We start from the raw sequence: 10,514 nt of genomic DNA on the forward strand, positions 1-10,514 counted from the left end.
TAACACCGCAGAAGAGATGGAAGTGTTTATTGGCACGTGCATGTGGATGTTGGCGACTCAAATGAGGAAGTCAAGGTGGTACTGGAGTGCAGAGACCAAGGTTAGCCAAGTGGCTGACAACGTGCCTGTGGGTCGGTTTGAAAAACTGAAGCATAACATACGCTTCATTGACAATAGTACTCTCGGCCCAAAGGACGCTCCAGGAAGAGATCGGCTTGCGAAGGTGCGTCCTCTCGTTAATACCATCAATGTACAGTTGTCGCTTGTGCCTATTGAAGAGCAGCTATCTATTGAAGAACATTTCATACCCCTAAAGGCAGAAGCTCCCTCATGCAGTACTGTCCCAAGATGCCCAAAAAATTGGGTTACAATGTTTTCAAGCTCTCCGGTGTGAGCGGCTTCTCCTACAAATTGGAGGTGTATACCGGATAGGAGATCTCGGCGCAAAGACTTTCAGGAGTGCCTGACTGTGGAGCGAGAGGAAATGTTCGCTTGAGTAGAACGATTCCAGGAGGCGTACACCACAAAGTGTACTTCGACAACTATCTCAACTGCCCAGGTTTGCAGCTGTACCTAGAAAAAGACTCTGTACACTGTATTGGTACCTTGCGGACAAACCGGGTCCCTGGTGTGAGCCTGCTTAGCGAGCAGGAAATGAAAGAAAGGAAGAGGATATTTTGAAGAGAGGGTTGCACTTGGTGGATGGAATTGAACTGCCATGTACAAGGTGGCAAGATACCAGGGCAGTGAATTTGCTCGCCCCTTCGTTGGAAAACAGCCTGCTACAAGTGCATCAAGGTTTACTCGTAAAAAAAAAGAGCGGAGTGAGCTACCATGCCCTGCAGTTGTCACCATCTACAACAAGCACATGGGTGGCGTAGACCTTTTGGACTCCCTCATCTCCATTTACCCTTCCTACCTGAGGTCGAAGAGATATTTCCTTGTTTTTCTGCACATCCTTGACTTGACGGCTGTAAATGCTTGGTTGCTTTACAAGAGGAACGTCATGAACAAACGGGATCAGTACGCAGAAAGGCTATTTCCGTTGGCTGAGTTCAATATGAACCTGGCTGTATCACTCTGCAGGGCTGGGAAGACGCCGCCGAAAAAGAGAGGAAGGCCTAGCAATGAGTCAGTCGAATAAGCCTCTGAGCAGAAGAAAAAAAGGGGATCATGAGCTCCAACTCAGGCTGTCAAGCTAGATTAGGCATTATTTCTCATCTATGGAGCTTTCTCTCAGTGCTCATTATTTTCATTTCTTTCCTCAGGTTGGTCACTGGGTTCTTTGGAGCAAGAAGCGGCAGCGCTGCAAGCTTGCTGGCTGCACAGTAATCTGCTTGAGCTACTGCTTTAAGTGTGGAGTGCATATCGGTTCAACAAACAAGAGCAATTGCTTTTTTGTATACCACACTACAAAATGAGTGCACCGTTTCACACTACTTACTGATTACTCAAGGTATAGAACAAAACTTTTTTAGCAAGAAAGTGAAATAGCTTTCTATTGTACCATGTGCTTCCCCTTGCTGGTTGTCATGTAAATAAATGTTAGTTTGAATCGCAATAAGCCAGGCTTCCCTGAACTTTTTCTTTATGTGCACGTTGTTGCAAATATGCAACTTACCCTTTTTCTGGCAATAGAAACTGTGAAAGTCCGCTAAAGATATTTTTTGTTGGTACACCTATTGTTATGGTTCCTTGCAACAACATGAATAATTTTATGGCAAATGAAAAAATTGTGCAGGAAAGGGTTAAGGTAACTAACTGTACTGTTCACTTTGTATGTGTGCTTGATTATTTGACACACACATTTCTCACAGGCAAGTTGTCCAGCCAAATGCAGATGTATGTAATATGCAGATATAACTCAGATATGCGCAACACCTTGGTTGTGACATATCAATTGATGGTCTTTCGTTTTTAAAAATGAATTAACACCATCCTGCAGATACTGAACCTGATTAAAAATACGGCTCAAGTATTGCATTTAAAATAATGCTTAAATTACCTATAAAACAGGCGCTGCATGGTTTTGGGTGTTATTGTTGTTCTGAAAAGACACCTGTGGAAGAATGGACGTTTGTTTATACTTTCTACATGCAATGCTTGGCACGCGTCAGGTATCTATGTTCAGGTAATGCCATTGTTGACATCGTCAAGGTCTTCCGTGTCGGGCTGGAGACAGCACGAGAAGCGATCCACTTGACTCTCCAAGTGCTGTGGGATGATCTCGCTCTTCAGTATATGAACGTGCGTCATTTAGAGTGAATACATGCTTTTGTGCAATGAGAGTCCACCTCTTGCAAGACCAGGGCTATTTTTCTAAAATTCTGTGATGTTATCTAGACACACTTAAAGCCAGTGGTGGCTTTTACCTGAGGCTCAACTTTTGTGAAAACTGTGTATTAACTATTTCATGTAACGGGCATCACTGCTGTGGCTTGTATCCTTGCAGCCTCCAAATGAGCAAATGTGGCGGAACATTTCCGATGGCTTCTGGAAGCGGTGGCAGTTTCCGAACTGCCTCGGATCAGTGGATGGCAAGCACGTTAAGATTGTGGCACCAGCAAACTGGCAGCCTATACTACAATTATAAGGTAAATGATTCATAAGTAATGAATATTCGAATGTTTTTATTTATATGCGATAATTGGGGGGTGCTGAACCTTGTACATATAGGTGTATGATTGCACGCGCTCAACCACTGACAGATTCCATTACTTCAACTTGAAATGTTTTTAGGCCTTGAAATTTTCTGCGCCTCAATGCTGCCTCCTATCCAATTGCTTCTTTACTTTTTCCTGTGGCCATGTCTATTGCTCAAAAGTGCCTTTTTGTGCTTATTTGTTAAAGGGCACATTTTCAGTCGCGCTTATGGCTGTAGCAGACAGCGGATATCTGTTTCGTCTAGTCGACGTTGGGGCTCTTGGCCGCATAAGTGATGGTGTCGTCTTCAAACGCTCTCCAATTGGCCGACAACTGCATGCTGGTCTGCTGCAGCTGCTTTCACATTCACAGCTGCCCGACTCCCACAAAACACTCCCGTTTGCCTTTATAGGGGACGAGGCTTTTTAGCTGCGAGAAGACATTGAGACCATTCCCTGGATATAAGGGAGGCCCTGCTGAGCGAATATTCAATTACCGACTGAGCCGTGCACGGTGTGTGTATTTTCCATATCCTCTTGAAAGGAAAAGTACATCATTTTCAACTAGTGTTGATTTTGACACCGTAATTATGCTCTCATGCAAAGACGTTCTTTGGTATGAGTGTAACAAAATTAAAACTTTGGTAAATTAGATAAATGGGCTAGTTATGTAAACGAGAACGAGAGGAACTTGAAGAAAAGGTGCAAAAATATCATCAACAGATGTGTCCGCATTGACAGTACTTCTTTTATTTGTCGTTTCATCCTGACGTACCATGCACTTCACCAGATTAGAAGCATTCCAACGCTTCCCGTTTTCAAGCTGGAAAGTACTTCGACCTAATTAATACATTGTTGCGCCAAAAAAGGAAAATAAAGACTTGGGAGGGAGAGTACGAAACGATAGATGTAAACGAAACAACAGGCTCTCCTCCCAAGTCTTTATTTGACTTTTGTTGGCGCAACAATGTATTAATTAGATCCCAATTAACACGCCCAGCAACAAGTTCTACTCTACTTAGACCTACTTTATGATAAATCTGGAGCAGACCGGTGTATTTAGCGCCAGATTTCTGTGAGGTACGTACTCTATCAAGATCGCCTGGCTGAAACTGAGGAAATTTGGTTCCGTGACGACGATCTGCATACTTTTCGGTATTTTCCTGCTTTTGACGTACTCTACTCTGCACTTCCTGGCACAGCTTCGGAGAATAAAATTCAGGATGAATTGGAGGCACCTTTACGACGTCCACACGAGTTCGTGGTTCACCACTATGGAGCAGCATAGCTGGAGACGCAACGGTAGTCATGTGTAGAGTGAACCTGTAAATTGCCAATTATTCTAAGACCGCCAATTTGGGGTATCACTGTTCCAAAATGGCAATCTGTATGAATTCTTTAAGGCCACGGTTTAGCCATTCTACCTGGCCATTGGCCTGTGAGGAGTAATGAGAAGACAAGAAATACTCAATGCCTCTCTCCTTCAAGGAGTTCTGGAAATCTGCAGAAACAAATTGTGGTCCATTCTCTGCCCCAGAAACAATTGTGGTCCAGGAAAAAAATAGCTAAGGCGACAGGTGTAATTGGTTGGCTTTGAACCCTCACTTCCAAAAGGATTTCAGCTTCTGCTCCATCACTTGCTGTTTAGCTCTCGTTGTATATTACTGGCAACTAGAACGGGGTACAACGACGGGCACTAATCTTAACCAAATATATTTGGTTTCCAAAAAATGTATTAGGTATATTTTCAATACGCATTTTGTGGCATCTACTAATGTTTTATTCTGAAGTTCAGGAATAGTTAAAGTACACTAGATACCAGGCACGTACCCAAGGGAGGGCCCGGGGGGCCCGGTCCCCCCCCCCCCCCGAAGTTAGGACGCATACCCCCCTCTCCTTCCTGCCCACGCCACCACTTCTCACACACATTCCTAAAGCGCCGCCAAATCAATGTTGAGACTTGACAGCTATTCGGCGGTCAACATTTTGCTGCCTTTTCCATTCCTTTTGGATGGCGATAGTTCTCGGCGTCTCCTGGGATGTGAAGGCCCGTTTCCTCATCAATTCGGTGCCCAGGCGGATAACTCCAGATGCATTCAGTTGTCACCGTTTGTTCAACGGTCAGGAGAATCGATGCTGCTTCGTTAGTTGAACCATCTTCATTTAGACTGATTCAGGGACCAGGAAAGGGATTCGGTTCGTCGTCAGCTGGTCTGCATGCAAATGGAACGAGTTGGGGCCAGAGAAAATGCCAATTGCGTTTATCCTTTCTTTGTGTTTCATTATTTCCGCGAGTGACGGCTCGCGGAACCGGCTCGCGGATCCTTGGAACCATATACCGGTGATATGGGTTAGATAAGGTGGAAAATAAGATAATTCGAGACAACGTCTATCATCGAACCCTGCAATATTCCTTACACTCATAGGCAACATGACTGTCGCTCTTTAACTCGTCTGGCTTTTCCCTAATTGTACAGCTCTTTTCGTGCAAAATTGCCAACTGGAAACAAGAGTCGCAAGGATTTGAGAAATTTAGCGATCTACTAAGGTGGAGCGCAAAGGCAACAGCCAAACAGGAAGAAAAAGCGAAAATTAACAAATTTAACCGTTTTTATGAAAATATTCATGGATGAACATCTTTTTAATTGAAAAGGAAGTAGAGAAAGCGCCGCCAGAAGTGGAGGACCATTCCGTGTGGTCTGATTGACGCTGTTACAGTTATCATTCGAGCCGCCTAACGTACAGCGACTTCTCTGCTAAGCTTATGTAAGTTTTTTTCTAACCTTCCGCGGTGGGCGCAGTACCTGTAAAATCGCAGCTTCTTGAGGCATACGCGGTTGTACGGGCCTGCGGCCACGCATCGTTACGTAACTTCCCAAATAACAATACGAGTTGGTTGTGGCACTTAACTTGTTAGAGCAGTAAACGAGGGACCTAAAAGAACTGTGATTGCGCCGCAACTATATATATCTGTATAGTTCTTTCAGAGCTCATTGAAAAAAAACGCTACTATAGTCGGATACAACATAAGTCTGCAATGAAGCCCCGCCCACGCCCTTATAACCGCCAACCACTGTTCCTCCGCGAGGCTGCAAATAATTCGTACTTCAAACCTTTTCTGTAGCCCAAATAAGGTGGTAACCACAAAAATAAAATTATTAGCGCGTAATTGTTCCTTGCCTACTATAGTGCAATTCCGAATTCCTAATTCTTTATTGAACTGAAATAACATGCTTGCTTCGCTACAATTAATTTTGTTGTGAAGTTTGACTTCAGTTGGCAGTGAAGTTTCATGCGAAATGCGCAGACTCTATACATTTTGTCCATGTCTGTTGCACACCTTATCGCTACCGCCGATAAAAAGACTTCAAGAACAGCAGACGCCCCGGAGTTGGCAAGTACGACGCCATGTTGAAAAGATCGCATGACGACGATTTTTTTGCTTTTGTGATTGCCTGGCGGAGTAACACGCCTCACGGTCCGTGTGCCTTTGTGGCCAACTGCAGTTATTTAAAATCTATTCTACTAAAGTAATCTTTATTTGGCACTTTCGGGGGGCTTCTTTACTTTTTCTTAGCAGTGTTCTTCCTGCGCTTCTTCACAGCGCGAGTCCTTTTGACGTGGTTCTTTGTTTGCCAAGTAAACGCGAGGAGTATCGCACAGGCGTACCTGTAAAATACACCTTTTTTTATTCCTGTTTTGTGGGTTTACGCGTTTTTTTGGCGAATGCTGGGCATTATTCACATTTGTACTAGTAAAGGTACGCCCCCTCTCCCATTTACATAGATAAGTTACCTTAGGTTGGGCCACCCCTCCCCGCCCCCCGGGAAGAGATCCTGGGTACGTGCCTGTTAGACACAATTACACGTTAAGCAAAAAATTCAAATTACAAACTCGCAAGAACGTAAAAAATTTGCGAATTTTGACCAATTTAAGAATTCTGAATTAAATTATCCCACGTGTCATGGAGATAATTGGGAAGTAGACACACTACGATTAAACTCCTGAAATGAGGGCTTGTCTTACACTCTTCCCTCCCTTCTGAATCAGTATGTCCTTAACAATTCTGACTTGTTTTATTGTTCATGTCAGGATATCCGCAAGTTATCTACAGTGATGCATAGCTCTGAGATTCCTGCTACTTAATACTTGTTTTTATTACAAACCTTGTCTCCTTTATCAAATCCATAATCGCATCGAATTGTTTCATCTGGTTGTATGTAACTGTCTGTAACAAGTTCATTTGTATACTGTTGCTTTCTTGTATTTTCAGTGTATTTATACGAGACATTTGTAATTTCGTAGCATTTAAGATATTCATTTTTCTAAGAAACTGTTTTGTATTTATTTTTATGACGATTGAAAAACTGCTTAAGCTTTTCTGTATTAACTTTACATTTCTTAGCATGTATCCTATTGTACTGCGCTGTCTGTTAAGTTACAATTTTTTATTTATTTTACGATAGTGCTGTTACCGCTCCTAAATTTCTCTATGGGGCTGTGACCTAGTAAAGCTGTTCTGATGGACAGCTTTTTGTCACAGTACTTCTTTCTATATCTGACAGAATGAAGGACTGATTGATTGTTTGATTGATTGATTGAATGTCGGACACTATAGCATCAGTAAATCTTTCCTTACTGAATATGGACATAAGACTGCACATGATTGCTTCAGATGTGACTGAAGGCATAAAAGCAACTTCGGGCCACTTGGAATGATAGTCAACAATGACTAAAGCAAAATGTGCATACTGTGCAGCACGATCAAAGCCTATTATGTCCATGGCTAATTTTTCCCATTGTCTTAACGGCATTCGACAGCTTGTAGTGGAGCAAAAGACGGTTTCGCACATTTATCTGCCTGTTGACACACAAAGCAGTTTCCGACAAGTTCCTCAACTTTACTATCCATGTGAGGCCACCAGTTGATGACTCTGTGTGAGCTTTGTTTTAGTGACACCTACATGACCCTCATCAGCAATAGACAGGAGTGTCTGACGCAAGGAAGCAGGAGGAACGATACGTTCAACTCGAAGAAGCAGTTTATCCACGTAGGATAATTCGTACTGTACAGCAGCATATGCCAGTAATTCTGGCAGAATCCGCCGCATTTCTCTATCCTATTACTATTTTTTTTTCTTGTAATGGTCAGAAAACAGGATCTACTTATGTAGCTGCTTGTAACCCTTCCTTTGTAATACAAATGGTACCAGAGATACTGTTTCCTCATCTAGTGCTGGTTCTGATTCGGAAGGGACAATAAGCGCGATAGTGCGTCCGCAGTGACGTTTTGGTCACCTTTACACTGTTCAATGGTGAAATTCTACTACAGTAATCTTGCACTCCACATTGAAATTCTTAATGGGCGCTGTCCAGAACCCTTTGAAGACAGCAATGTGGTTAGAGCTTAGTGATCAATTCGTAGTGTTAACTGTCTACCCCACAAGTAATGGCCTACGGAGTACCGTCGTTCTGCGGAAGATAACGTACGAGAATCAAAAGCTACTGTAAAGAGCTCACTTCCGCATTTTTGCTGGAGGATGGCTCTGAGGGAAACATGAGAAGCATAAACCGTTACGACAATAGGAAGATTCGGTTGAAACATCCGTACCACTGGGCGTGATGCAAGTACCTTTTTAATCGCCTGAAAGCTGTATTCAGTAAGCCGATCTCAGACAAAGGCTTGTCCTTGCCTTAGGAGTTCCTTCCGCGGTGCCACTAAGTCGGCATACTGCGGGATGGCGCAAAATTTGAATGGCGTCTAAGCCCAGAAGAAAAGTGCCTTCGTTCGTGACTTGAAACTGCACTACTTCAGCCTTGTTGCGGTACTTGACGAGAACGGAGAAATGTGCTGAATGCAGAAGTTTTTGCTGAGAATAATTCTACAGCTGAAGCTCGAAGGTGGTAAGGAAAAAACCCATGAAATCTTCTTAGTACAGGGAGCTGTTTAGTAGCTTCTCTATCCATCAGCAACTTAAGTGTAGTACTCGCAATGAGGACTTCGGAGTAAATTATGGCCGGGCGGAAATTCGGTGCTTGAATTGTAAGCATAGACAGACTGTAGTGGCCGATTTCCTATCGGCGGTAGCGGAAACAAGCTGCGTTCGAAAAGCGGATCGTCGATGCGTTCGGTTCATCGAACGGCAAACTGAAGCGTAGTATCCCATTTTGCCGCACGGACAGCAGGTAACCTGCTTGGCCGGACAGCCTGGATCGGATGAACCACATCTGTGAACCACATCGGTAACAATAGACTGCGATGTCTCGACTGGCTTCGCGGAGCTCGCGCCGGCCGTCATGTCGGCCGGCTTCCACAGGTCGTGACTTTCCGCCATGCGGTTGAGCGCCATCTTGAACCCGCCGGGTTCAAGATACGGAAAAGAGCCGGACTGCTCGAGTCGGGGTCAAGGCAAAAAACGCCTTTATTCCAGCAAGGGTAAACGCAGCAAGTATCCTTACAGCGTTTGGCAATAAGTGGCCCCCTCGGACATAGATATTCGAAAGCGAAACTAAAAACCGACACAGGATATCACAAAGGGTTATATGGGTTTTATCACGGTTGACAAAAGTCGACGCGGATGGATAGGGTGGTAAAGAGTGATAAGGGCTTGCAATGGTCGGAGCACGTCTGATCAGTTTTATAAGAACTCATAAGGGTTTATAAGGACATATGATGTTGATATGAATCGGAACGATCGCTAGAAGGGCCGGATCGAATCCAATATGGTCAATAACACCGATAAGGATTGATAACAGGCGGATCAAGTTTGATCACGTTGATAACGGCCAATAAAGGTTACTGCTGGACGGATAAGTTGGAGATGATAATGACGCAGGGCTGCCTCGCGATGAGCAAGTCACACAGGGCTCACGCATGCTTAGACGACTCCAGTGGAGTTCTTGGATAACGTTCTATTTCTCACAAGTTTTCTTCAGCCTGACGGCACACCTTGGTTTTCAGTGCACCTCTTTTTTTCTCATCCGTGCTCTTAATAATTATGTGGCCAATATTACGTATTTTGAATGCTTTAGCAAGCGGTCTGAAGTCACTCAACGCTATTGAAACGTTCCGTTAGCCAGTTTAATAATTCTCCATGTTTAACATATCATTATGCCATCTGCAGGAATTTGATATGAACGCCGTAAAATTTTCAACAGCTCTCTTTGGACAACATAACGTGCTTTCGCCATACATGGGACAGTTCTTACTAGGAAAACTCATCTCAACGAGGCGACCATACTATCCTTCTACATTTAGCTGTTAACTATGTTTTTTCCATTGAGAGATTGGAAGAGTTCATACAAACGTTACATAATACACAAAAAAGAACAAATTTTCTATTCGAGGTTGGTAGTGGCGATGAACGGAAAGAGAACAATATTGCAGCTTATCGTCATCACTAGCGCGCGTTGGAACGTCTTCACAATCCTGTACATGCAGATAAAAATCTCGAAAGTGGTAAGCGCTGCGTATGAGCTGCGGTACCAGGGGCGTTGTTAATGCGTTTTTGCCACAAGAATCCACACAACAGCTATTCTAACTTACAGCACTGCCAAATTTCTTAGATTGCTACTTCATATACTTATATATTCGGCAAAACGAAAAATGACTGAGACGACATTGCTCAATGCATACACCCAGAGCATCTCACCCATGAACAAGGAAAGTGAACAACTTTAAGCAATGAAGTTTTCCCTAGCGTTAATTATGAAAGTTTCACCGCCGCGCAGATTGTGCGGGAAGCAAAGCGACACAGTTGCGCAGTGTTATTCATGTAATTACGAACAGACGTTGAGTAGGGAGAGCCAACGATTACATGTAAAAAACACAATTTAGCAAACCCCATTTACAGGCCGGAATTACGACAGTAA

At 43.6% G+C, this 10,514-nt stretch overlaps 1 pseudogene; it reads left to right on the forward strand.

Moving 5' to 3' along the window:
* Window positions 1–868: 868 nt before the first annotated feature.
* On the forward strand, window positions 869–1,421 carry LOC142574290 (uncharacterized; annotated as a pseudogene).
* Window positions 1,422–10,514: the final 9,093 nt, after the last annotated feature.

The sequence above is a fragment of the Dermacentor variabilis genome, chromosome 3, assembly GCF_050947875.1.
Source record: "Dermacentor variabilis isolate Ectoservices chromosome 3, ASM5094787v1, whole genome shotgun sequence".
NCBI lineage: Eukaryota > Metazoa > Arthropoda > Arachnida > Ixodida > Ixodidae > Dermacentor > Dermacentor variabilis.